This window comes from Podarcis cretensis (genome assembly GCF_951804945.1).
Source record: "Podarcis cretensis genome assembly, chromosome: 2".
NCBI lineage: Eukaryota > Metazoa > Chordata > Lepidosauria > Squamata > Lacertidae > Podarcis > Podarcis cretensis.
The window spans coordinates 107,967,040-107,993,278 of NC_137171.1; the positions used below are offsets into that span (position 1 = coordinate 107,967,040).

Sequence of the window (26,239 nt, forward strand, 5' to 3'; positions counted from 1 at the left end):
CTGTGCCTGCCTCAACAGAGCTCAAGGCCTTCCAGTAAGTGAGAGGATATCTAGTTTGTGCCTTGCGGGTGTATCCGGGGCTGTGCAGAGGGGCTATATCCTTTGGGAATAGATTTGTACCTGCAGAACTGATCGCTTGTGGGAGGCGTCTACTCCCAAGCTCTTGGAGGGCAGCAGGAGCTTGTGGGTTAAAGCAGGTGGGGAAAGCTCACCAGTAGGTGCTGCTGGCTCTAAAGGGTTCAATGGTCGACTATCCACCTTGCCTTGCCACAAACTGCTTTTGTGGAACCAATGGTTCTTTGCCCATGGTAGACATATTACTAATTAACAATCTGTTCATTCCTACTACAGAGAACTTGGAACAGCTGCTGCCCCCTGTAGCCTTTCAAGAACTTTCCTACCTCCACAAATTACCCATATGCAAGGATGAGGTCTGTGATGTGATCATGGTGGAATGTGGGAGAAGCAAATAAATGTTGCACTTTCTTTCTGACCTAGTTCCTTTGCACTTTCTTCCCATTCTTCAGGGCTAGCCATGCCATCAGGGCAGCTCTTTGCGTGGGAAACAAGCATTCAAGCTTTGTAATAATTACTAGTACAGGTTGGGCTAAATGCAGAAGGCACAGAACTTAACATGCATCGCTCCCAGGCACCATCAGGTATCAAATCACTTCACCGATAGGCAAGCCTAGAAAAGGCTAGTAATTGTTCCCTTCTGAAAGAGGGTGTAGAAATATGGATCACATCTTGCTAGGAGGGGCTGGAAAATTTCTTCAGAATGTTTCTGCAGTTAATAGCATTATCTGCAGCCATTAAAAGGAGCTACATCACATGCACATTTCTACAGAGGAAGTATTCACCTGGCACATTAGAACCTGTGTGTGAACGCATGCCTGAATACACACACACACACACACACACACACACACACACGGTAAGAGAATATGCAATTGCAGATTGTCTTTGGAGTCTTCCATTCTGTCCAGGAATGCTCACTACTGTGTGAAGCAGTGAATGTGAGCTGCACTGGTACTCAAACAAGGTTTTGCCCCACTTATTTACAGGCAAGAGCATGGGAATCCCAGGGGTTCCTTTAAGGTTTGCCAAACAGTCCAAATATGGGTTTGCTTGAACTGAAGGGCAGTTCAGAAATGCTGCCACACAGAATGGCAAGCACCATTATGGTTCCTTCTGAGAACTGGCCACGCAATGAAAGAAAGGCCTGCTGTTTCTAGTCCAACAGCCCTAAGCCAGATTCGCAAGGAATTAGGAAGAACATCAAGGCTCATCCTTAATTAAGAAAAAACAACAACAGCTTAATTATGGACAGTATCTTGTAGGAGGAACTTCAGTAATGGAAAAGCACAGGATAATTTAGTTGCTTTCACCCACAAGACTATCACTACTTAATAGTGGAGCACCAACAATGTACTAGACATGGAACCCAATACCAACGCAATATGACCCCTGAACAAAGAGCTCACAAAACTAAGTACAACAGAAATAACAAAGAAAATGGGAGCCAACAAGGCTTGATAAATGGAAGAGCAGGGACATGTTTTGGATCTTACAAGTGAGGATTATGCAGAGACTGGAAGCAGCCACTAGGCTGACTCATGCAGCCCTACAAACATTAAGGAGAAGGTCTCACCCATACAACACAATGAGGTTCTCTAGTAACAACAACAACAACACCAGGGCAGGTGTACAACCAGGCTGTCGTTGTACAGGAACTGAAATTACTTGATGCCTTGATCTGGGGATCTGTTCAAGGGAGAGAGGGCAGTATCAATTTTTTCCTGGTAGTGTTATATGGAAATGGCCAGAATAGACTAAATATGCCATCTATAAATCAACTCCATGACTATCAAATCTGAAACTGCCTCAACATTCAGGATGCAAGAGCAACAGAATAGTGCAATCTTTGTTTCAACCATCTCCCTTTATCCTTCACTCCCATCTGACCGATGTGGCTGAGACTTTGGAGGCAAGATGAAGAGCCGGCTGGAACGTTTTGTCTATAAAAACAATAAGACAATGAAGCTCAGTGCCCCCTCCTCTGGACTAGGCTGGGTTCAAACCAAAGGGGCTGCTCTGTGGGGGCTTAATCCTTTTCTGCTGAATCTCATGAGCTGTGTCTCTGAATTCTGAAAAAGAAGGGGGCAGGGCTCCCAGTCTAGTTTGAGCCCCAGACAGGGCAGAAGGATGCCCAGTCATTAGAATTCTCTCTGGACGACATAATGCAGCCAATACAAAGCACCAAACAATCTTAAACATTTCTAACACCCAATCATGGTGATAATGTCCACCTTTCTTCTAAAGACCAAAAAGGGCGTGCATCTTTTGAAAACCGCATTGTAAATCAAGAGAGGGGGAGCTGGACAGGAATCAGAATTAGAACTCTCCTGAAAGGTTTCATCAGTCTATACAAGTCTCCCACACCGATCTTACTTTCTACATGGCATAGGGTAGATTCAGGTGACTTCAAGACTCATATGACAGTGAAGAAAAAGCTATACCACCAGTGAGATTGAGGAGAGAAACTCGTGAGTGATCCATGTGCAACTTTTACTGCCATCCTCAACACACAGTTCTTAAAGGTAAAGTAAAGGGACCCCTGACCATTAGGTCCAGTCATGGCCGACTCTGGGGTTGCAGCGCTCATCTCGCTTTATTGGCCGAGGGAGCCGGCGTACAGCTTCCAGGTCATGTGGCCAGCATGACTAAGCCGCTTCTGGTGAACCAGAGCAGTGCATGGAAATGCCGTTTAGCTTCCCGCCGGAGTGCTACCTATTTATCTACTTGCACTTTGATGTGCTTTCAAACTGCTCGGTTGGCAGGAGAGAATAAATAGCCCCTATACTGCGAATATGGTTCCAAACAAACAAACAAACAAACAAACACATGGATTTGCAGCTGTAATCACGTGTTTGATGGTAACTTATGAAGCTACAGACAAGTCTTTATTTATTAAGGTATTCATATTCCACCCTATGATGAAATCAAATTCAAAGCAGCCTACAAATAAAATAGTCAATTGATTAATTGCAAGCTTAAAATGTCAATCAACCAAATTTCAATGGCCAATGGCCTCTGAAGATTTGAGACAGGTTATGATACAGCATTAACTTGTATCCTAGACAGAGCCACATAACATCCAATATCAAAACTGGTGAATATTTGGTGAATATCAAAACTTGGAGTTCTGTGTATCTATCCAAAACAATGATGTGATGTGATCAGCAATGATCTGCTGGTCACCCTTCAATCTGGTTGTCACATTCTGAAAATTATCAAGGAAGCATAGTACTGTATTCAGGCCCTGTATACCTGGTTGGGTGTAAAAGTCAAGTGCAATAATGCATAAAATAGGGGTAGTGACAGAGTCTGTGTTAGATGTTGAACCTGAAACATTGCTTTAAGGCCTGTAGCAGTTTGCATTATTCAGGGGTGTGGGTGTAGGTGTGGGTGGGTGTTCCTAGCATATATAATAGCAAAGGTGAAGAAGAAAAAACCTGCCTTAATTATATTTTTCCAAGTTTCTTCACATTTGGATACAGTTATAAACTACCACATATTCACAAAATACACTGTCATCTTAACAAAAAACGTTGGGAGAATTATGCTAGCAAGAAAACTGCAGTCACAGTTTTCACTGTTAACATACTAACAGAGTGATCAAGATGGTTGACACATAACATTAAACCGAACAGGTTGAGTGATAGCTCAGTTTGGTAGAGCATGAGACTCTTAATCTCAGAGTTGTGGGTTTGAGTCCCAAGTTGGTTGAGAGATTTCTGCATTGCAGACAGTCGAACTAGATGACCCTTGTGGTCCCTTCCAACTCTACAAATCTATGATTCTGTGAACTTGTGTTTAACATGTGCAAATTCTTTGCTCCTCTCCAGCTCCTGGATGCACTGCGTGTGGCAGAAACAAAACCATAAACAAGGCAGAGTCTGCTGGGCCATGTCATGAGGAGCAGGCCCCTGGTTTTGTTTCTCTCCAAACAAACCACAAAGAGGGGCCAAGGTTTGTTCTTGGCCAGCCTATCGTTGTTTGGAGAGAAACAAACCCCGAGCCCACAAAAGCTTGGGTTTGCACATGAGGCCCAACACTAGCTTGTTTCCTCTGACCACAAAGCACAGGAAAGAGCTGAGCGAGGAGCAAAACACCTGCATGTGTTAAAACTATGTCTTAATATTGTTTGCAAACTGGGCCACTGCCTCCTTGGCTTCTGGGTCACAGCCTCCATATTTCAAACCTTCCTTATCTGCCCAAGTCTCTAGGCCTTGTGTAACCATTTCTCCCAACACTTCTTCCTCAATTTCTTTCCCCCTCAGATCTGTGCATCCTCTGCATATACTTTCCCTTCATATTCTTGTTTCCAAATACACTGGGTTCTTCAGCCATGCTGATAGCTCTGTAAAATCAGCAAAGTAGCAACTACACACAATTTTAGAGGATTGTCATTCTTTGTCACGCCAGCCCTGAAAATGTCATTCTGAGATGGTCCTGAAAACTGGCTGAAAGCACACAAATATGAACAGAAACTAAGAAAGAGTCAAACAGTGAAAATCAGGAAGAACTAGCATTATTGAGTCAATGATCTAGAGGGGAAACACATGTGCAGCTGATACTAAAGTAGAATTAATGAGAATGAAAATCAGAGGAACAAGCAATTTCAGAAACACACCAAACAACAAAAATGCAAGCCAACACTTCTGGATTCATTTTCCCCAGACCACATTCAGAGGGAGGGGAAACAGCTAAGGAGGAGGCCAGCACAAGGCACATTAGATCTTAGTTTGATATCAACTATAGGAACGAAGCAGCTGGGGTGGTTTTGGAACAGCACAAAGACAGGCATTATGTCACAGAAGAGGCCCCTGCATTCACTTATAGCATATGGAATAGTGCATCTGACAAAGCAAATGAGAGGAAGGGGCCTAGTATCAAATGCTGCTGTTGCATCCCCTGATTTTTTGGTAGCTTCCCTGAACAATTTGGTGGGATGAGTAAACTTGGACACGCACCACTGCTCACTCCTAACACCACATCAAAAAGTTTTTCGAAAGTCCAAGTACACATCTACTGGATTCAACTCTATCCATATTGATACTCTCAAAGAACTCCAATAGGTTAGTCAGACAGCACTTATATTTGCAGGAGCCATGCTGATTCTTCTTCAGCACCATTTGTTCTTCGATATGCTTGATAATGAGAGCTGAGCTCTCAACTGTGGCTCCTAGAAGCTGCCAGCATGCAACAGTGGCCACACCCCAGATAAGGCTTCGACTGGCCGACTAAACCAGATGAGGATAGCCAATGAGTCTCAAACTCTGAGTTAGGGACTGAATGCGAAGACAGGCTTTGGCAGATTGAACAGATGAGACCAACCGTGGGTCCAATGGTCAAGAAAGCGTTTTCTGCATGTGCTGTAGAGGAAAGTGAGGGACGGATGAGGCTCGTCAACCTGGGATGGTAGCCCATCTAGGAGAAGCAAACCTCTGTCCTAAGAGAAGGAAAACTCTGGTCCTAAACCTCTGCTGCCTTGTGAGATATATTCAGGAGAGAAAAGCTAAGGAGTAAACCCAACACAAATCCAGAGTAGTGCCCCTAAGGCCAAGTAGTGTCCCTAAGCCAAGCTGGTGCCAAATGTATTGCTCTGCTGTCCTTTAGACCACACCAGCGAGGCTGAGAGCAGGGTCGTTGTCTGGGCAGCCCAGGACCTCCAGACACACTGCCCAGGCTTGCCTCCTGGTGTGCGGCTAACACAGTGGTTTGACTTCACCCCCGGAGGTTCACTCCATTGCCTCTTGAGAAAGACAGGCACAAACAACAACAGTGCTTGATGATTTTGTGTTTAATAATGCTTTACATATTAGTTTTCCCAGAACAGCTAAGTGGTCTGTAATTTGCTGAATCTCTCCCTACTCCCTTGGTTTTTTTTTAAAAAAAATGGTATTGCACTGGCCGCTTCACAATCCCCAGGTATGGAGACTGTTATTAGGGACAAGTTACATAATTTTATTACAAGAACAGCAATTTCACATTTGGGTGGGTGCCATCGGGATCCAGGGATGTGTTAAGTTTTTGACAAGGCCTAGAATTTGTCTCCAACCACTATTTAAATTGTAAGTTTATTAAATTTATTAGAAAAGCTTTATTAAATTTTTTTGGCATCTTACAGCAATTAAAATATACAAAATATTTTTTTAAAAAACTGTAACATAAATGTGTATAATAAAATGAGACAACACTCTCTCCCCCCAAGAATGAAAAATAATCAGGAATGGTTAATTAACATTATGCTGATATTTAAAAATCAGCCAATCACATCCCATTAAATGTGTGGGAGTAGAGTAATAGCCTGGAACCACTGTAAAGCAGTACACCCCTCCCCAACTCAGGCAATCTCTCCATAAAGAAGCTACAGGAAATACTACTGAAAAGCACCAAGATCTCTCTTCTGGCACAGTTCCTTGCACATGTCACCCAGGAAAGTTTCTATACCTTAGATTCCTCCTAAGTAAGTTGGTACAGGCACAGGAATCTGCACTACATCTTCTGCATTGAGGATAGATGCAAAGAATTCATTCAGCTTCTCTGCACTCACTCTTTTACTCCAATCGCTCACATTTAACTCCTTTATCACCCAAAAATCCAGTCATCTCCCCAGCTGGTTTGCTGCTTCTAATGTATTTTGAAGAGGGCTCTTTAAAAAAGTTGATCTTAAGTGTTTTTACTGATGCACTGTCTAATTCTTCTTTTGCATCCCTTATTATCAGCTTACATTTCTTTTGCTCAAATTACTGCTCATTTTTGTTCTCATTTGGGCATTCAGCTTGTTCTACACTTTTCTTATTAGACAGCCATTCCACAGAGTGTAGCCACTTTAATTTTGTTTTTATGCTAGTTGCCTCGTTGGTGGATAAGGCGGGGTTGTGCTTAATAGCTTTCTATTTGTAAATCATAGGACACAGGGTATAAGGCCTGAATAAAACAGAAGCTGGTAGATGAAGCATATGAAAAAGCAGGAGGGGGGGTGAGCCATTTCAGCACTGTAGGCTGAGCTGGAAATAGATTACAAGCTAGAGGGCTGCAGTTGATTTACATATTTTAGTTGCATGTTGCCAGGCATACTGCGTTTACTCTACACTGGATCCTCAGCACTGTGATCGATTGTCTCAGATGTGAAAAACCTGAGTTATCCCTTAAATTATAAATTCAACATCCAGATTGATATTTGTTAGTTGGGCAATCAATTTTTTGCTGCTTTGCTTCCTGTTTCTATTATTCAAACGTTGTCACTGCACGATTTTTCAGCCACAGGACAAAAAGCTACATTTACAAAATGAAAACGAGGGTTCTCTAAATTGGGAAAGCCTTCCCCAGTCTTTCTCTGACACAAAAGGATGGTTCAGGGACCAATATGAAATACTTTCATAGTGAGTCAGACTAATGGATCATCTAGTCTAGCAGTCAACCCCAATTAGCATCCGGCCACAATTTATCACTCCAAACTGTCTGGAAGCCTTGATATTAGAATTCTAATTCAGGATATAACAGTGAAAAAACCTGGGATGACCACAAGGAAGGTCCATGCTCTATCATAAACACCACATGAAAAGGTGGTGGCACCAGGTGTCTTCTGAGATTCACAGTTAAAGGGGGCCAAAGCATCAAGATGAGAACTCATAAATACCTTGCTTTTCAATCCAAAGTGTGTGGGAGGTGGTGATGGGGGATATGTGAAAGCAAAATACCTTATTGGAAATAGTTAAAGCAGGCCTTTGCTTTTAAAAATATGAATCCTTACAAACCTGTCAGTAAAGTATCACTCCCTAAATTATTTTACATAGATGGCATTTGGGAGAAAAATAATGCCAACAGCTGAATCATAATAAAACGGTGCAGTAAACAGACTCAGCTGGACTGGAACTCAAATTCAGATCAACCCCTTCATAATTCCCAGGACAATCACAGAGGCCACAGCAAATTACCGATTACAATGCTAGCAACTGTAATGTGCACATGATATATATCTGCCACCAAGAGAAGGCAATGCCTGACAAAATTTGCCAGGAACCAGTTGCTAGATTGGAAAGGAGAGAGCTCTGCATCTGCAAATCTGGCGACAGGCTTCTTATATTCAAGGATGTCATGTGACAGGCCTACTCTGCCTGCTTGGCCACTCCCAGAAAAGGCAAACAAAACCACTCCAGAGTGAATTCCAGCAGGGATTTCAAAGGCAGACATTGCATCAGCCAGGTGTACAGGAAGCAGCTGGGATTCAGAGTCCAAAGGGCAGCTGACCTACTGAGAGGCTCTCAGAGCAAGCTCTCTTTCTGGAATCCTGTGGGAAGGATGAGCAGGAAGGAGGAGAAATGCTTCAGAGACAGAACAGGCCGCATCTGCTTCACAAAGTCTTTGTACTAGTGCTCCGGACCTGGCTGCTCTCCCAGAGATGATGCAATCCCAAGGAACAAGGTCTGCGCCAGAGAGAAGTATTCACAGCCTATGCAGATGGCAAGTCAGCCAAGGGATCTCTGATGAAAACACGCCCGAGCCAATCCAAAGGCAGCAGCCTCCCTTCCCCACAGCTACCCCACCCCACCATTTGGTAGAGGAAGGAATCCCACATTTCATGTCATTGCCCCCGTGACTGAAGACCGACGGAGGGAGGAACTAAGCATTTATGCTGCCTTATAATGTTTCCCACCTCAGTCTGTCTGAGGAGGAAGGGAAGGAACAAAAATTCACGCAATATGGGGTGGGAAATACCCAGATCCTTTCCTAACACCCTAACTACAAGCACAGGGCTCTCTCCAATCACTTCCTTGTCAGTACAAGTCTAAACTCCCCAAACACGTACACAGCAGCTCTGCTGTGACTGGCTGCCTTGGCCCTACTCTCAGAAATCATGCAGAGACACAGCACTGGGAACCATGGCAACACGACACAGTGCAGCAATTATGGAGCCGTGGCAGCTACTCTATACTTAAGGTTCAGCCCCTACCTCCATTATAAACCTGATTTTATTCCCCCCTCCCCTTAAAAGTTACCAGCAAATGATCCTTCAGACCGATCAAACTGATCGTATATGTTTTGCAGGCTGCTGCCATGGGGGTGGGGAGAGGGCAGGGAGGGTGGAACAGTAAACTAGAAACCGCTTGGAAAATTTCAGTACAGAGAAGTGGGATCAGCTACTTAACACAAACTCCCTCTCCCTCCTGCACTCTCTCTCATCACCTTGCAGGGTCTGACATGTTGTTAGAAGCACTCATAACAAAATTTAAGCTTGGTGGTGCTGGTATGATTCAGGAGCCACAGAATCAGTCCATAGGCTGCCAAATGGACATTTAACCCTTTTCTGGGCACTCCTAAACAGGTTTACACTCACATGATTTTGGGGGTCAACGTTCTAAGAACCATCAACACAGTAAGTACCATGTAACAGTGAAACTGGGAGGTGAATGGGTAGCCATCTTCACTACAGACAAGTTAGGACTGCATGTTGGTGAGTTACTCTGCCGTAAAGCTATGTTAATGGCTTGTGCACATCTGTATAGGCCTTACACCCAGCTTGCTGCAGTATCTTTGGGAGAAATTAACTGTTTCTGGAGTCAAATGAGGCTCCATTTTAAAGTTGCTTAGCCCCTCCCACACACGAATGCTAAGAGGCACTGAAGTCCAAGTATTCCAAATCCTCCTTAATTGGAACCCAGGTTTCTCACACAATCTACATAGAACGTGAGTGGGCAGAAGATAGATCAGAATCTACCAGCAGATCATAGATTTAAATGACTCCCAATTTTTGTCCTTAAAGAACAAAACAACTGTTCCCACATAAATTAGGCTGCTAAAATGAAGAAAGCTAAGCGGGGCTTTTGTGTGAAAGGACTGTGAACTCAGTTCAGCTCTGGTACTGAAAATCAATTCCTAGACTCAAAATATGCTCACAGGCAGCCTGTTTTCTACTTCTAATTCTATGTCTTTTGCACCTGGCTCTGGCTGGTAGATCTTGGGGTTCTTGTAAAATAACAAGGATAAAATCCACCCACCGCTGATCAACAAGGCCATGCATATACAGGTAAGGAACTCCAGGGAGTGGTACAAGCCATGTGTGGGAATGCAAAAGGCTGGGTCCTTAAACTGGTTTAATGTAAAGCAGTAACAAGCAGAGACCTGCCCAAAAATTATGTCTCTGGAGTCAGACATAGACCTCCACTGTAGCAGCACTATGCAGACTGCTGAACGTTTCCAAGGCCAAAGAAGCACTGAAGTCTTTTTGGCCATTTAGTAGGCTCAAAATCATGCCAACAAAAACTTTACAAGCCAAAGCTGCAGTGAACACCAAAAGGAGAAGATGTGAAAGCCTCCTTGAAAGCGCAGTGTGTGTTCCACGAGTAACAAACACTCCTATGAGCTGCTGGCCACAAAAGCGATTCCTATGGAGCCAGGTGCCATTGACCTCTTCAGGTGTTTATTAGTGTCAGTTTTTCACAGAGCTGGAGGCTCTATGGTCAAGAAGAGTCACTGCCTACAGGCTTCACTAAAATCAGATTTGAAAAGCCAGAACTAGCTTCCCTAAGCTGAACCAGAGAAGCTGAAATAGGCATACAGTGGAACCTCGGATGACGTACTGTCCTCCTTACGAACATTTCAGGTAACGAGCTCCACTAACCCAGAAGTAGATGCTCCTGGTAGCGAACTTCGCCCCGGGATGCGGAAGTTGTGCGCCGGCGGTGCGGTGGCAGCGAGAGGCCCCATTAGTGAAAGTGCGCCTCAAGTTAAGAACCGTTTCGAGTTAAGAACGGACCTCTGGAATGAATTAAGTTCATAACCAGAGGTACCACTGTATACAGTATAAGGGTGGTGCAACTGTTGCAAGTACATAATTGTATAGTGTAAAAAAACCATCCCCACACAACACCACTGCCATGGCTAGAACAATTCAGGAACCTTTTTAAAAAAGCTTTGGAGATCATGAAAGGATAAACACCCAGCCAGATATTCACATGAGAAAAAAATTGTCTTAAAAATGCAACACTTCCTGCTCCTCTCAGCAGCCCCGTAGCCCAAGAAGATACCCTTCCGCCCTGGAATGAAAGTGACTAGGCCAAAAGCTGTATTAAGGGAGTAACAGTTGGGGGGGGGGGAGCAGATATTGCTACACAAAAATAATCATCTCTGCCCAGTCTTAGGTTAAAGGGCAACATTCTACACCACTCCCTCTAGTCCACACACCCACTTTATACATTTTCCTCCTTGTCAATCATATTTCTGTACATGCATACAACTAAAGACAGGCAAATACAAGAGTTAGTAAACAGTATTATCTACATCCCATGACCCTGGAAATTTCCACTAACACTAGGATCACCAACGTCACTTCTGTTATTTCTCCTAATTTCTAAAAATGTTCCGAGGCTCAGACTTCTATGATCAGAGCAAAGGCTCTGCGTTTAGCTATTATATACTTGCAATTGCAAGGCTGGAACTGTAAGCATTTTTAAAAATAGCTATGCCTTCAAAAGAATGTCTGAATTACCTCTTTATTCTGCTTACTAGTACAGGAGCTGCACAAAACATATCACTACAGAACAGGAAAAAACACTCAGTGGTTAAAACAGAGAAAAGCAAGGCCCACGAACATGAGATCTGATTATGGTTTTTTAGCATTTGCTGACTTCTGAGGAAGCATAGAGAAGCTAACCAAAGCAGAATGCCAACTGAGCAGAGACCAATGTCCGAACTACAATGTAAAAAAAGAGGGAGAGGGATAGGCCTGGTTGCATGTGATACTTAATTTGTGAAGTTCCTTAATTGCAACATAGCTTGCTTGAGAATTCTATGACGACTTTGGGGACACAGCAACAACCATTCAAGGGAGGCTAAAGGAACAATGAACAAAAGGACTTTTGGCTTCCATCTATCAACCAAGTGAAGCCAGGTCTATTCTTACATGTCAGGAACTACATTCTTAAGGTCACAGCAGACACTGCATAAACTGGCACGTTTCAAGAAAGGGGATATGTGATCTGGATAGCAAGAGAGAGGCAGGTGATTTGTCTGAAGAGATTTGCCAGCAATGACAGATCACATGCAAGTGTGACCAGTCAATCCTGTGAACAAGGAGAAGGAATACAGAGCAGAGTTGCAGGTCTATCAGAACTATCACTAGATGAGAGTAGAAAGCAAAGAAAATGTGTGAGTTGGGAGTTTGTAGGTACCCCCAAAAAGCCTGGTTCTAGCAGACATTGTGGCATGACAAGAAGTGCCTTTCTGCCCATTCTGTGGTGATCTCAGTATGGCTACCTGTTTGTTCACCAATGGCCTGAGAGAAGTGCAGCAGATTCACATCTACTAGGGATTAAGCTCCACTAAGGACCCTGGGACTTGCTTCTGAGTCAACGTGCACAGGACTGTAATGAACAAGTGGCAACAGCCTTAATCCAAACAAATAAGGGAACCCAAGGCAATCATTTTGAATTTAGTACTGCAAAGATAGGGCAGGTTACTATTTCTCTGTCTCAGTTTGCACTCTGGAATAAGGGAACACCTATGTGTGGGAGAAGTGCACAGACAACAACTGCTAAAGGGACTGTTCTTGACTGGTATACTACAACCTCTCACCTCAACAATGGTCTGAGCTTAACTTAAAAGCTCTAAATTTATAGCGCAGAAATATAATGTTGATACTTCCCGCTCTTCAAACTTTTTTAGGAAGCATAATTTTGGGATGTACCCCTTATTCAGCATTGAAGATCAAGGCTTTCAGACATCCAGAATCTACATTTTATGCTGCTGCTGATTTCAGCATAATTATCCTATCTTAGAGAGGCTTTCCAAAAATCACAGCAACATTAACAACACTCCCTCGTTAAAATAGCATGTGCTTCACCGGTCATGGGCACGACAGACTGCAGTCAGCATTTGAAAATCGCCAGGCATATTTTGCACCCAACTATCAGCCACTTGCAACCAATTGAAGAAGCCCTGGCACCAGGATGGCAACTGATGTCTCCACCATCTGAGGTACATGCCTGGGGATCCTTGGATCTTGACTGTTCTCACGATTTCCCCAGCCACTCTGGGCAGCTTACAGCATATATAATTTTTTTAAAACATCAGACATTAAAATTTTCCTGATACAGGGCTGCCTTCAGATGTCAACAATGAATTCTATCCACTGTATTTTATCTGCACAACCAGAATGAATTTCAGGAACTAAAAGTTGTATTGAAAAATACAACATTCGAGTTGTCTGGCCCCAAAATGGCAACTAGGTTTTCTGTTTTTGTCACTTAACCCTGTTTTAAGGAGCCATTTGGTGCCTAGCTTATATATCTGAGGTTCTGTATACCTGAAGGAGCGTCTCCTCCCCCATCATTCTGCCGGACACTGAGGTCCAGCACCGAGGGCCTTCTGGTGATTCCCTCACTGCGAGAAGTGAGGTTACAGAGAACCAGGCAGAGGGCCTTCTTGGTAGGGGCGCCTACCCTGTGGAGTGCCCTCCCAGCAGATGTCAAGGAAATAAACAACTATCTTATTTTTAAAAGACATCTGAAGGCAGCCCTGTTTAGGGAAGTTTTTAATGTTTAATGCTGTATTGTGTTTTTAACATTCACTTGGGAGCCGCCCAGCGTGGCTAGGGAAACCCAGCCAGATGGGCAGGGTATAAACAATTAATAATAATAATAATAATAAATAATAATAATAACAACAACACTGACTGAAGTACTTGTTCTGCATGCTAACCATTGCACTCTGTGTTAATCATAGTAATGACCCACTGCTTTTATCATCTTCAACCATGGTGACCATATCATAATGAAGGGCTAGGGCAGTGCTGCTGCCCCTTCCTGGAGACTCCCACCAAAAAAGGACAGATTCTTCATTTACACTCCCCAGTTATTGATTTCTGAAGATCTTGACCAAAGGCTTATTCTTCACAACTCTTCATACTTATGCAAATCATTCCAAAGCAGCTCCCAAGTCTGGGAGTTTTCACATACTGCATCTCTGAATTTTACTAGTTTAGTGTCAACGTATTCATATATATGGTTCAAGGAGCTATATATATAAATATGGAAACAAATGTACTGAGGAAAAGCTAAGCCAGAGAAAAGGTTTCTGAACTTGCTTCTAATGAAGACCTGCCTGGCTATCCAACATTCATTCTTAACTATATTTGGTATTAGGAAGCTGCTTCCATCACATCAGGAACTGCTTCCATTCTGCAACTCCTGCAACTGGGGCCCCAAACACACTGCCTCCACTGACATGTTCCATACCTAGCACACACATCCCCAACACAGCAAAATCCCTACATTAAAACAAGAGTCATATGCTCTGTCAGTTTTTAAAGCTCTGACTCATCTGCTTCCCTCTTTCTCTTTAAGGCTAAAGCAAGCAAGCAAGCGAGTAAAGACCTAAGAAGAAAACCTAACTTTCTAGAGTCTCAGGTAAGCAGATTTTACCAGAGTTCTTTGCTGTATTCTGAATTTTGCTGCCTAGAATCAGTGCTCTCTTCCAGGGGAGAAAGGGAGCTGCAACACTGCTAGACAGGTGCTGCAACGCAGCTGCTACTTGTAGAAAAGGCTACGGATTTCCTCTCATGCCTCCAAAACCAGCAGATTCTACTACTAATCTACTTCCCTACATTCTCAGACATAGTCTCATTAACTGTTTCCTCAGCCAGTCGCAATATGCAAGAGGATCTCCAATCTGTAATAATCAACATCTTTAGCTTACATAGAAGTCAAATGTCCCACTTCAGCTTAGCCGTTGCAGAAAACTGAAGGATTCTTAACACCTAAGCTCACATGTTTTTTCCTGGAGCAAGGGTTTACACAATGTTGGGAGAGTCAGACAGGTTTTCAACGAGCATGTCGTGGGAAATTATGAAGCTCTTACAGATATCCCGGTAGTTTTCTGCTACAAACTATCTGCCCTGTCTGGAACTCGCAACAGTTCATTCTAGTGGTCTGCAACATCAACACAATTAGCAGGCTGGTTCACTTACAACCGTATCAGTGCAGAGGCCCTTTCAGAATGCTCAGAAAACTTTAAGAGTGACTTTTGACCAAGAGCAGAATCCCAGCATTTATGGGGTGAAAGGAAACAAACCCAAGAGATATAAACCAAGCTAGTAAATGCAACACTTCAAAATCCCATTCCTGAAAGTAAATGGATGATAGATGTAGATCAGATTCACCCTAACAAGTCTGTACTGAATGTGCAATATCTTCCAGTCCTAAGGCCTGGTCCTTATGGGTTCTTGCTGCCGACATGCGTCAGTGAACCAAGAAAACTAATTTTAAGAAATTAGGAGTTAAGCAGAACAGACACTAATTAAATATAAAGGTAATAGGACTGCAAAATAGGGTTTTCCTCCCTCTGAATGTATGCAGATAGATATAACTATCCTTCAAAAGCCAATATCCCCAGGGAAATACAGTGGTGCCCCGCAAGACGAATGCCTCGCAAGACGGAAAACTCGCTAGATGAAAGAGTTTTCAGTTTTGGAGGTGCTTCGCAAAACGAATTTCCTATGGGCTTGCTTCGCAAGACGAAAATGTCTTGCGAGTTCCTGCGGGGGTTTTTTCCTCCCTCCCCCTTTTTCTAAGCCGCTAAGCCGCTTATCCACTAAGCCGATAAGCCACTAAAAGCCGCTAAACTGCTAATAGCGCTAATCCGCCAATGGGCTTGCTTCGCAAGACGAAAAAACCGATAGACGAAGAGAATCGCGGAACGGATTCTTTTCGTCTTGCAAGGCACCACAGTAGACCCCTGTGCCCAAATTCCCATGTTGCAATAAAGGTGCCAGAGGACTATCTTCTTTTCTGTTATGAACTACTATTCTGAAAGATGCAGTCTGGTTAACCGTTCAACTAGCATTTAAAAGGAGGGAAAGCACTTTTAAGATATTACAGGTTATAACTGAAGACTAAGGATGGATTGAAAAACGCCTGACTTTACTGGAGAAACCTTCGTGCCCTAGCATGCTATAAGCATTAAGGTGGAGTGCAGCATGTTGGGATTTGTAGTGTACACTAGCCAGCAATGCATACTTAAAACAAGCTACTGCAGATCCGCCTCTGACAAGTTTTCAGTGCAACCACCCCTCTGACTGGACTTGATAAAATTTACCAGGCTATAGATATATTACATTATCATTTTAATTCTACGTGGGAAACCTATGGCCCTCCAGCTGTTTTAGGGACTACAGGTCTCATAATTCCTGACCATTAGCCATTCCGGCTCATGTCCAACATGTGGAAGGTTCCCCATTCTTGATATAGGACAGATGTTCTAGCCTCAAGTTCTCTCCAGTTTCACAGATTTCCCCCCACATATAGAGATGTACAGTCAAATCACCAATAGCAAGTCATTGAAGAATGACTTATCTTCAGAATTTGTTAGCAAGCCACTGAAAGAATACACCACAAAAATACTATTCATAGTCCGTATTTAATTAGAGTAAGGGGCAGTTTTGTGGTAAACAAATTCCAAACAGTATTTTACTTTCACTTTAGTAGTATTGGACACACATAGCATGAGACACTGAGCCCACCCAAAGTAAGGTCTGACACCACAAAATCGCAAAAGGAGGAAAATACTATCCCCATTTCACAGAAATAAGACTTTTCCAGAAAGCTGAAGCTAACAAAGCTGGGAAGTAACCCAAATTTACTTAAAGATCAACAGAAAAACCTACCTAAAAAAAACAACAACAGAAGTTTTCAGCACACAAGATAATTCTAGTTTTTAAAACTACTGACTATCAACTGATGTAATTCAACTAGTACAAATCTGTGCACAAAAGATTATTTCTATTTTATCAAACCTATTTCAGTCATAGGTTAAGTCAATTAAGAACAGATTGAAGCTAATCCGAAATAAGCTATTAACACCAAAGTAAGTGTCCAGTCAAGGTTGGCATCACTTAAAACCAGTACAAGTAATATTATGAATTTTAGGTTTCAATTCCAACCCAACTTACCTGGGTGGGAATAAACTCCTTGAACTCAATAGGATTTACTTCTGATTAGATATAGTTAGAATTGTGCTGTAAGGTACTAAGTACAGTATCAAGAAATGAGGCCCATCACTGCTGCCCCATCTCCAACTGTCCTCTTAACAATCATAATTGCCTCTGAAACACATTTGATGTGAAAATATCAGGAAGGTATATGGCAACTCCCATGACGACAGTTTACAGACTTTCAACATGCATTCAAGCAGACTTGGGAACACAACTCAAGTTTATCTCCAGATGCAAGCCTGACCTAGGCTGTAACACACAACAACAGACAGGTCACAGGGCACCCTAGGAGTCCCAAAAAATATATTTTTTAAAAATGGAAGATACATTCAAACTACTGGAGGGTTCTCACAACTCTCCACTTCACTCCATGAAAATGTTTCAAAACTATCTATGTACTTTAGCCCACAAGCAATCAGGGGGAGCAGCATTTATTCTACAGCAGGCATAGGCAAACTCAGCTCTCCAGATGTTTTTAGGACTACAACTCCCATCATCCCTAGCTAGCAGGACCAGTGGTCAGGGATGATGGGAATTGTAGTCCCAAAACATCTGGAGGGCTGAGTTTGCCTATGCCTGTTCTACAGCATTTATTAAAAGCAAGTGCCTACAGCAATATACATTGCAGTTCAACCGATGCAACAAAGAACTTAGACCCCAGTAACCTTCAGTAAGCCACAACCCCTCTACTTTATATCCCAAACAACGTGAGATTCATGAACTATGCCATAGGGTTGAAGGGCTATGTATAACAAAGCAATGATGATAGGGATCATTCAAGTACATCAGGCATCTAGATTCTAGGGCAAGAGCAGAAGTAACACAGATGTGACAATTTGTGACAAGGAACAAAGTGAAACTAACTGAAATGTGATACCACTCATCCACTTGTGTCTCAAAAACAATAATTTAATACCTGGTGCAGGTACGTATATTCTCTTGACTCCGCCCCCTCTCCACATTTGATTTATACATAGTAAAGGAAGTTATACACAGGTCTATAGCACTAGTATTACTAGTACAAATCAGCAACAGTACTAATAGTGTTAGTAAATTAGTCCTGGACTACAGTTTGCAGGAGGTATAAACAAGAATAAAACTGACAATGGAGATTTAAAGCTGTAGTTTCCTTCTCGCCCCTCTAAAAACGACCAACTTTCCGGACAATCTTATAGCCTGCCATAGGTCTACAGCATAGGACACAAATCTAGATAACATATGACTTTCCAAATGTTATCAGATTAGGTAACCTAGAAATGAATTTTGTTTCCCAGCAATGAGGAACTCATGCTGTGAAATTTCAGAAACGTTCTTGTGACCTCCATCTCAGGAGTGGTCTACATGGCTAGAAGCACTCTTCATGCCACACTTTCTGTGTTATATGGCTCGAAACATCCATTTTCTAGCCCAGGTTTAGTTGACAATTTTGTCATGGCATAGGATGCAACAGAATCTATCTGACACACCTTGAGGTCTATGGGCCCTGAAGGACTAACAAGAGTAAACTTGTCTGCATCAAACAACAACAGCAACTACAGCTTTAAACATGAGGTGTTGCTTTTAGTCACACTTGCATAATTTCCTAAAGTTGCATTCAACTAGCAACTTGTCAGTGCTTCGTTTCACTCTTTCGATCCAGAGTGAGAAAGGCATTAAGATTTTTAAAACATTTCAGAATAAGAAATGCTTCCGCAGCTTTCACATGGCTTCCCATGCTCTTCAGCAAATTTCATATCTGGGGCTATAGTATGAATGCACAAAAGCCTCCACTATATAATACATGCCAAAAGAAACTCTTTTAGTGGTAAACAAGTTAATCTGAGCATTATAAACTGATTGAGCATGCTATAAAAGCACTGACTAAGATTCCTAGCAACGTACTCAAGTCCTATCCCCTAAGCAGAGTCCAGTAGGACAAAAGTAACTGGTAATGTTATAAAGGAGTATCTAAAGATGGATTGTTAACAGGTGAGAATGTAAAGTTATAATATATTAAGATAAATTATTAAGATAAAAGCAAAAATGGAAAGGATTTGCTGAAACAACTAATTGAACTAGAATACAAAAAAGGGAGGTGCGAGGAGGTCAGGGAAACAAGTAAATGAAAGTCAAGACATGGAAAAGTTGATTTGTTTTTAATTGTTTTTACATTTTTGTACTTTGTATTTTTTTGCTTCTTTTTGTTTTGTTTTGTTTTTCTTCTTTTATTCCTGTAACTTTTTTGAAACTTTAATAAATATTATTCAGGGGGGGGGGGGAACAAAAGTAACTGTTGAATACTGTCAGTGTGGAAAAGGGAAGGAATCCTCCATAGTTAGAATAGTGTCAAACTTCCACCCCTGGTTTTTGTTTAGCCAGAAGGTAAAAAAGAAAGAGATGTGGTTTTCAATCCATCTGTATGTACAGAAGTACACTTTCCTCAGTTCTTCCAGATAAAAAGGATCAGGCCTAGTGAAATGCCATTTAAGTTTTTTCCAAATTTTCCTCTGCTATGATGGCTTGTAAGCACTCACTAACCGTTTGCAATCCATATGCTAGAAGCAACTGCCAGAGACTGCCATTCCTTTGGGATACTGAAATACCTCAGAAACAGAGAAATCCCTACTCTACTATGATTCTAATGAACAAGCAGTAAAGCAGAAGGAGTTGTAGATTGATAGATATATAGATGAAAAATATTCTTCTTTGAAAATGCACTACCACCACATAAGTCCCATTTTGTTCTCTGAAAGAGATTTGTTAAACCAGCTGTTAGAATAACTAAAAAGCCTGATATTTGCTAATTAAAGTATTCAAGACTGGGTTCTTAATGTTAAAAGATTCAAGCACAACATTTAGGCTATCCCTTATCATTTATCTGGGATAAGACATCAGTGCAGCAAGAACCCTGATAATCCAGGCCCACAAAGAAGAGTGAAGAACATAGCAAGACTGTAAAAACTTACATTGCCTAACTTTCTATTTTTAAAAGTCACACAAATTAGATGTACAGGAAGTGAGACTATAAGCGACTGTTTTTGTCTTCAGCAGGGATGCCCCCAAAATAAATGAATTCCAGAACTTCTGCTAAAGGAATCCATTCAAGTGCCTCTTCTACACTAGTGTAGTCCCACCGTCCATCAGAGAAAATTGCTCCAGAATTGCCCCTAATATGAGCAAAATCTGCCAGGGCAATGACTAACTTTTCAATTTCTCAAACCCGATGTATTTATTTTCAATTGTCAATACTTGAAAGCCAGTTCCTTATCTGTTAGCCATTATTCAACCTGAGTAGCCAACCTTTATCAATTTCATTCAGTTCCTCCACCTTACAGGATAAGCTCTTTGCTAACACCATTCCAATTAAAGCCATTTGTTCAATACCGGTTTCTATTGCCCTTATGTTTTCTACAAGTCAACATCCCCACAAAACTGCATTGTTGTAGTGTTTTTGCAGTCTGGCTTAAGGGACCAAAATGTGTGCTACCTAACATACAAAGGGCACAAAGCATCTTAATGTAGGCAACCACACCAGTGTGACTTACAAACTGAAATTCCATTTGATAAAAGGTGCACAAAAGTGCAACTCCATGGATCTTGACTGTTTTCACACACTAATACCACATCCTGTAGAATTCTATCAGTTATATTTTGACTGCACAATCATAATGAATTTCAGGAACCAAAATGCTTTTTTTCACCTACCCCACCCCCACCCCCGTCCCTGCTCACAGTTGTGAGCAGTATTCTTACATCATGAATGGTCCATGTCACCATTAAGAAAAAGAAGTAGAAATAGGTCAATATACATGTGGACTGTTCCTGGATAAAGTTCTCAAAGTTCTTAACCTAGTTTAAGGTTGTAATCTGTACAAGCCAGATATTTAACTAATAATCAATCACGGTCAGTCCATCATTTGAAAAACAAGACTTTAGAGCCATCTTATCCTAAAATAGCAACTAGACATTCCGTTTTGGCGACTGCAACATTGGTTTAATGAGCCATTTGCCCCCTTGCTTATAAATCTGAGTTTCTAACAACAATTCTGATGTGACAAAATAATGTTCTGAATGAGAAAAGGAATGGCCCTACGAAAGGGGCCTCAAACACAAGTAGGTTGAAAGGCCCAGCGGATACTCAGAAGCCACATGCTCCCTGGCATGTTCCTTAATATACTAGAGGGAAGGGAGCACAGAGTTGACTGATAACAGGGTATCCCAGCCTTGAAAACAGCTTAATATTTTCTGTGGAATACAGAAGAGGAGCTCCAGGCCATGTTGAAGACCAATGAAGGATCTCACTACAATTAATTCTGTTTGTGTCCTGAATGGAACATGCAGCCATTAGCTCCATTTCAGTGGCATTCAGAAATGAAATTCAAGTGAATACTAAAGATCTTAGGGCACTGCTCACTGACAAGCTCAAGGGTCTACTGCAGTTGCTTTGGAGCAGGGAACAGGTGGCACACATTTTTGCCTTTATCTGCTGTTCTTTGTATTGCTTTACTTCTGTTTTTACAACCAGTTAGGAAGCTATCATCAAACTGCTTACTCTTAAGTATTATTTCCAAATGTGCTCAACAGAATCACTCTAAAGCCACTAAAGCTAAAATTAATAGAAAAGCACTGTAAAGTTCTTGTTTTTAAAAAATTGTAGCATCTGAGTCAAGCATTTTCTAGCAAAAACATTCATTTTCCTAGAACCAGCTAATACCCTTGACACTCAAGGCGCAGAAACATCAAGAATTTTATCAGGATTCCTCCAACTGTGTGAGGGGAGAAAACCAGCATGTATGGTTATTAGGGCTCCTAACATTTTGGGTCTCAGGAATATGAGTTATTTTTTCAGTTTTACAAATTTTCATATTGAAAATGATCTTGAACAGTATGGTATATTTGAAATTAGAAATATTTCAAATATACCATACTGTTCAGGATCATTTTCAATGTGAGAATCATTTGTACTCAGTTACTGTAGGATAACACTGCCTAGCACAGAAATACAAATATCTTTCTTCATAACAGAAATCTGCCAAAATGAGTTGCAGCCTAGACTTATGTGTTAAAGCAGCTCTGCGGGTTTTAAAAAACACTTTTTTAATATGAAAGACCCTGCAGCTTGTTTTTGCATTAATGTCATATTATGAAACCAGGATGCAATTTTAAAGTGTCATCGTTTTCAGTATAAACCATCACAAATGCCACCCTTTAATGTAGGCAAATCATGCCAGATTCTTCTGGTGTTTAAAGAACATTTTCAAGGGTGTTGAAAATCTATTCCAGGGGTTCTCAAAACCACAATCTTAACAGCCTCCACCAAAACCAACCAAATCAGAGATTTAGCAAGCATAATCACTTAAGTCCTAGACAAATGGATCAAATCATGGTTGAGGGGCACACATGATGTGTAAACATATAATAGCACTTGCAAGGAAAGCTCCCCTCCTCCTCCATATTGTCAGTTATGGATCTTAGGCAACTGCCCATGTCTTACCAACCAGAGGAGGGCACCTCAACACTCTGGTCCCTGACAGATCCAGCACACAAGACAATGTCAAGGAGGAGCTCTGTCTTCCCCTTACAACTGCCAGTGTCTCCTTAAGAAAGACTGCATCACAGTGTTTAACCATGGGATTAGACTATGGTGACTGTAAGACTTCAAGAAGCAAGAATATTAAAGCACCACAATACTTGAGCAGGAGCAGATATTTATAAGCACCAGAAATAGACCACTGTTGTATTAGATGGGGAACAGTGTACTTGTTGTAAACCTGCCTCAAGCAGTTCCATGTATGCTTTGCCCAGGTACCTAGCTGGAAGGGGCCATTCTTTCAAATGGGCTCTGCTGCCACTTGCAAAATGTGTCATATTTTGACTGCACTCTCTGAATGGAAAATCCTCTCAGCGCTAGGAGGCTAGTGTCTGCTGTACACACCCATTGCACAAAGCAGAAATTCCTGTCAATAAGGCAAATGGGGCCCAGGCAATGTAAGGGGAGGAAAGAGACCTACAAACAATAAGCAAAGCATCTGGCTCTCTGATTTACTGGAAGGGAAGCTAAAGTCAGACAAACTGTAATCACAGGGCTGCATCTCCCACTTCAGAAAGATCAGATCAATTCTTGCAACTGCAAAGGCTGTAAAGGAGACAGACATCCCTGGATATCCAGGCCAAATCCTAAAAGCAGTCCCAAAGACTGACAGCGATGGGTGAAAACTCAATTTGCATCATTCTAGTTGAAAGCTTGCATGCCCCAGAAAGAAGTCCCCTCTCAGTGCATGAACCAGCCATCTCCTAAGTGCAGCACTAATGGAGGTTGTGCTGCTGTCCTTCCCTGGAGACAGCAGCCAACACTACTGAAGCTTCTCACGTAGCAACCAGAGCTCCAGAGCCAACATTAGCTGCTTGTCAACGCTCTGAACGTTCACCCACAGGATCCAAAGCAAAGCAGCAACCTCGGTCACCTCTGCGCTGCAAGACATAGCTAGCAAAACCGACTTCCTGGGCCAGCTGGAGGGGGGAGGGGGCAGACTGCCTGATGTCACCTTCATAGGTGAAAAGGGAGAGTCCTGAACGCCATTAAGGAAGTAGTCCGTCTTTGTCTAGTCTGTAACCCATATCCTCAAGCTCATTTGGAAAACATGTTTGCAATCAGGCCTATGTCTTCACTGCCAAAAATCATGGGTTTTGAGGCCATGGCCCCATCCCCCTACAATACAAAACCAATTCATTGTGCTGCCCACAGCCTCTGCCTGAGTGAGCCTTAAATACTCCAATTACATAATGGGCCAGGGAGAGAAACTGCAGGAGGCCACACTGCAAGGGCCATTATCTCCTTAAAGTAACACCAACCTCAGCAAAAGGAATCCCAGTAGCATATTTTGTTCCATTCTGAAAAATCTCCCTGAGCATAGGGGCTGCTGCCTGAAGTACAGGAGACCCCACTGGTTAACTGCAGAGACAAAACCTCTCTCAGCTAGGTACTTCACAAGGAAGAAGCTTCTGGCATTCTCTAACCTCACCAACCATTTCCCAGATTACTAAAAAACCATTCCCCAAAACTGTAAAAAGGATTTTTGTCTCAGCAAGGCAGCTCTGTTTCAAGTAGCAGCAGGCCACTGGCACCCCAAGGACAAGCTGCTAAAGACAAGAGTGGGGGGAGACTGTGACGACCTTGCCCACAGCACTATTACTGTGTTTACAAGGGGCTGTGTTACCAATTAAGACGCAGAGATCAATGCAAGAAAACCGAAAAAAGTACCCTGATAGAGCACAAACGTCAGACAATGAAAAAGTTGGGGGAGGGGGTCCATACTGCAGCCTCCAGGGAAAAGGAGAAGAGGATTATTAAAGTGCACCACCATCGCCACACAAGCACCATGAGAAAGCAGAAAATGCAGGTCAAACACCTCCTCCCCCGTTGCCTGAAGGAGCCAGCAAGTCAGAAGCAGACAGCCGAGGAAAGGGAGGGGGCGGGAAGGGAAGGGAAGGGAAGGAGCAGCAGCAGCTCAGGGGAAGCTGCTTCAGCACATGGAGGAGGAGGGGTGGAAGCAGAGGGGAGGCAATGGTGAACTCACAGAGGAGCACAGACGGGCGGTCGCACGCACGCACACACATACACACACACACACACACACACACACACACCCTTTCCTGGCAAACAGCTGCTTTGAAGTGGAAGCCATCGTCCCAGAAAGGGATTTTCCCACATTCTCACAGTAGGCTTTCCACAGAAGATTGGACCGGCTACTTCCCCACCTCCAGCACTACCCTGCTCCACACACGCACACAGACACACTGCACCGAGAGAATCCTGCCTGGGAACCCGAAACAGGAATGAATTCAGAGGTTCCTTCAAACCACCACCCCTCCCCCCCACCCATTCTCTCCCTCTCACAACACACACACACACACACACAGAGGCCACTCTCCCTCCCACCTCCTCCAGGACCAGACACGCAGGTTCGCCATGACGCCCCCGCTCTCCTCCAGCGCCTGGCACCAGGCAAGCTCACCCGCACCCCCCACGGCGAGGAAGGTGGGGGATGGGTGGGAGCGAAATGGAAAACAGTCCCACCACCTTCCCTCCCTCCCTGCGGTAAGACCTCGGCGGGGATTCCCACTCATGGACGCACCCCCAAGCTCTCACATACACACACACACACACACACACACTCACACACACACACACACACAAAAGGGAGATATATAGAAATATATATATATATATACACACACACCTATGCACCTTTGGAGGTATCTGGATGTAACGAGAGGAGTGCGTGTGAATGTATGTAGATATATATGCACACACGTATATGTATATGTATACACATTCACACGCACCCCTCTCTTCACATCCAGGTGCCTCCAAAGGTGCAGGCCAGGGAGTGTGACCTCTTTCTTTCCCCTCCGACATGCGGGAGAGGCTCCCCTTCCCCTGGAAGAGCCAGGCTGAGGTGCTTCTCTCCCTCACGCCCTCCCCGCCCCCCACATCCCTAAACCCCCCACCGCAGGGCAGAGAAGGCATGGAGAGAGTTCCCGGGCAGCTGGAAAGATGCGGGAGCTTGAAAGGAGGCGGTGAGAGAAGGGGCTGGAGCAGAGGAAGGACCACCGAGAAACAAGCCCTCACCACCGCCACCGCCACCACCATAAGTTTCCCGCCCCTCCCCCTCCATGGGTCTCTTTCCCACCCGCCTCCCGCCTTTTGAACGGGTGTCCCCTCTTCACCCCACACGCCCCCTTTTTCCTGCTCTTCCTTTGCCTTGGCTGACCTGTCCGGCCCGTTGCCCGGGCCCCCGGCACTAGGCCCTGCTGGGCGCCACGGTGTTTCCTAGGCGGCAGGCGGGACCGAGAGCTCAAGCTCCACAGAGCAGCGGCCGCGGCCCCTCCCCCTCCGCGGCACCAGCGAACAGCCAACAGCTCCTCCTCAGCAGGCCGGGCGGAAACGGCACTGAGCGCACGGGGATTCCCAGCGCTGGCGCCAGGGGCGCCCCAGCCACGCCCACCGGCCCCACTCATTGGCCGGCTTTTCCGCGCGATCTCCACCCCCTCCGCTCTTCCTCCCGCCCCCGCCTCTCCCGACTCCTATTGGGCCCCTTCTCTTAGGGCAGGCGGTCGCCCCCATCCCGTCCCTCTGTAAGCCCCAGCGGCCCCAGCCGCCGCCAGCTTCCCAGAGGCGCTGCCCTATTGGTTGTTGGAAAC

General features: G+C 43.6%; 1 protein-coding gene across 2 annotated transcripts in view; it reads right to left on the reverse strand.

Moving 5' to 3' along the window:
* SETD5 (SET domain containing 5) overlaps positions 1–25,984 on the reverse strand; it is a 63,567-nt gene extending 37,583 nt beyond the window's left edge. For both annotated transcript variants that reach the window (XM_079957919.1, XM_079957918.1), the window contains exon 1: positions 25,810–25,984. The gene's annotated coding sequence lies outside the window, so the exon portion shown is untranslated. The remainder of the gene's footprint in view (positions 1–25,809) is intronic.
* Positions 25,985–26,239: the final 255 nt, after the last annotated feature.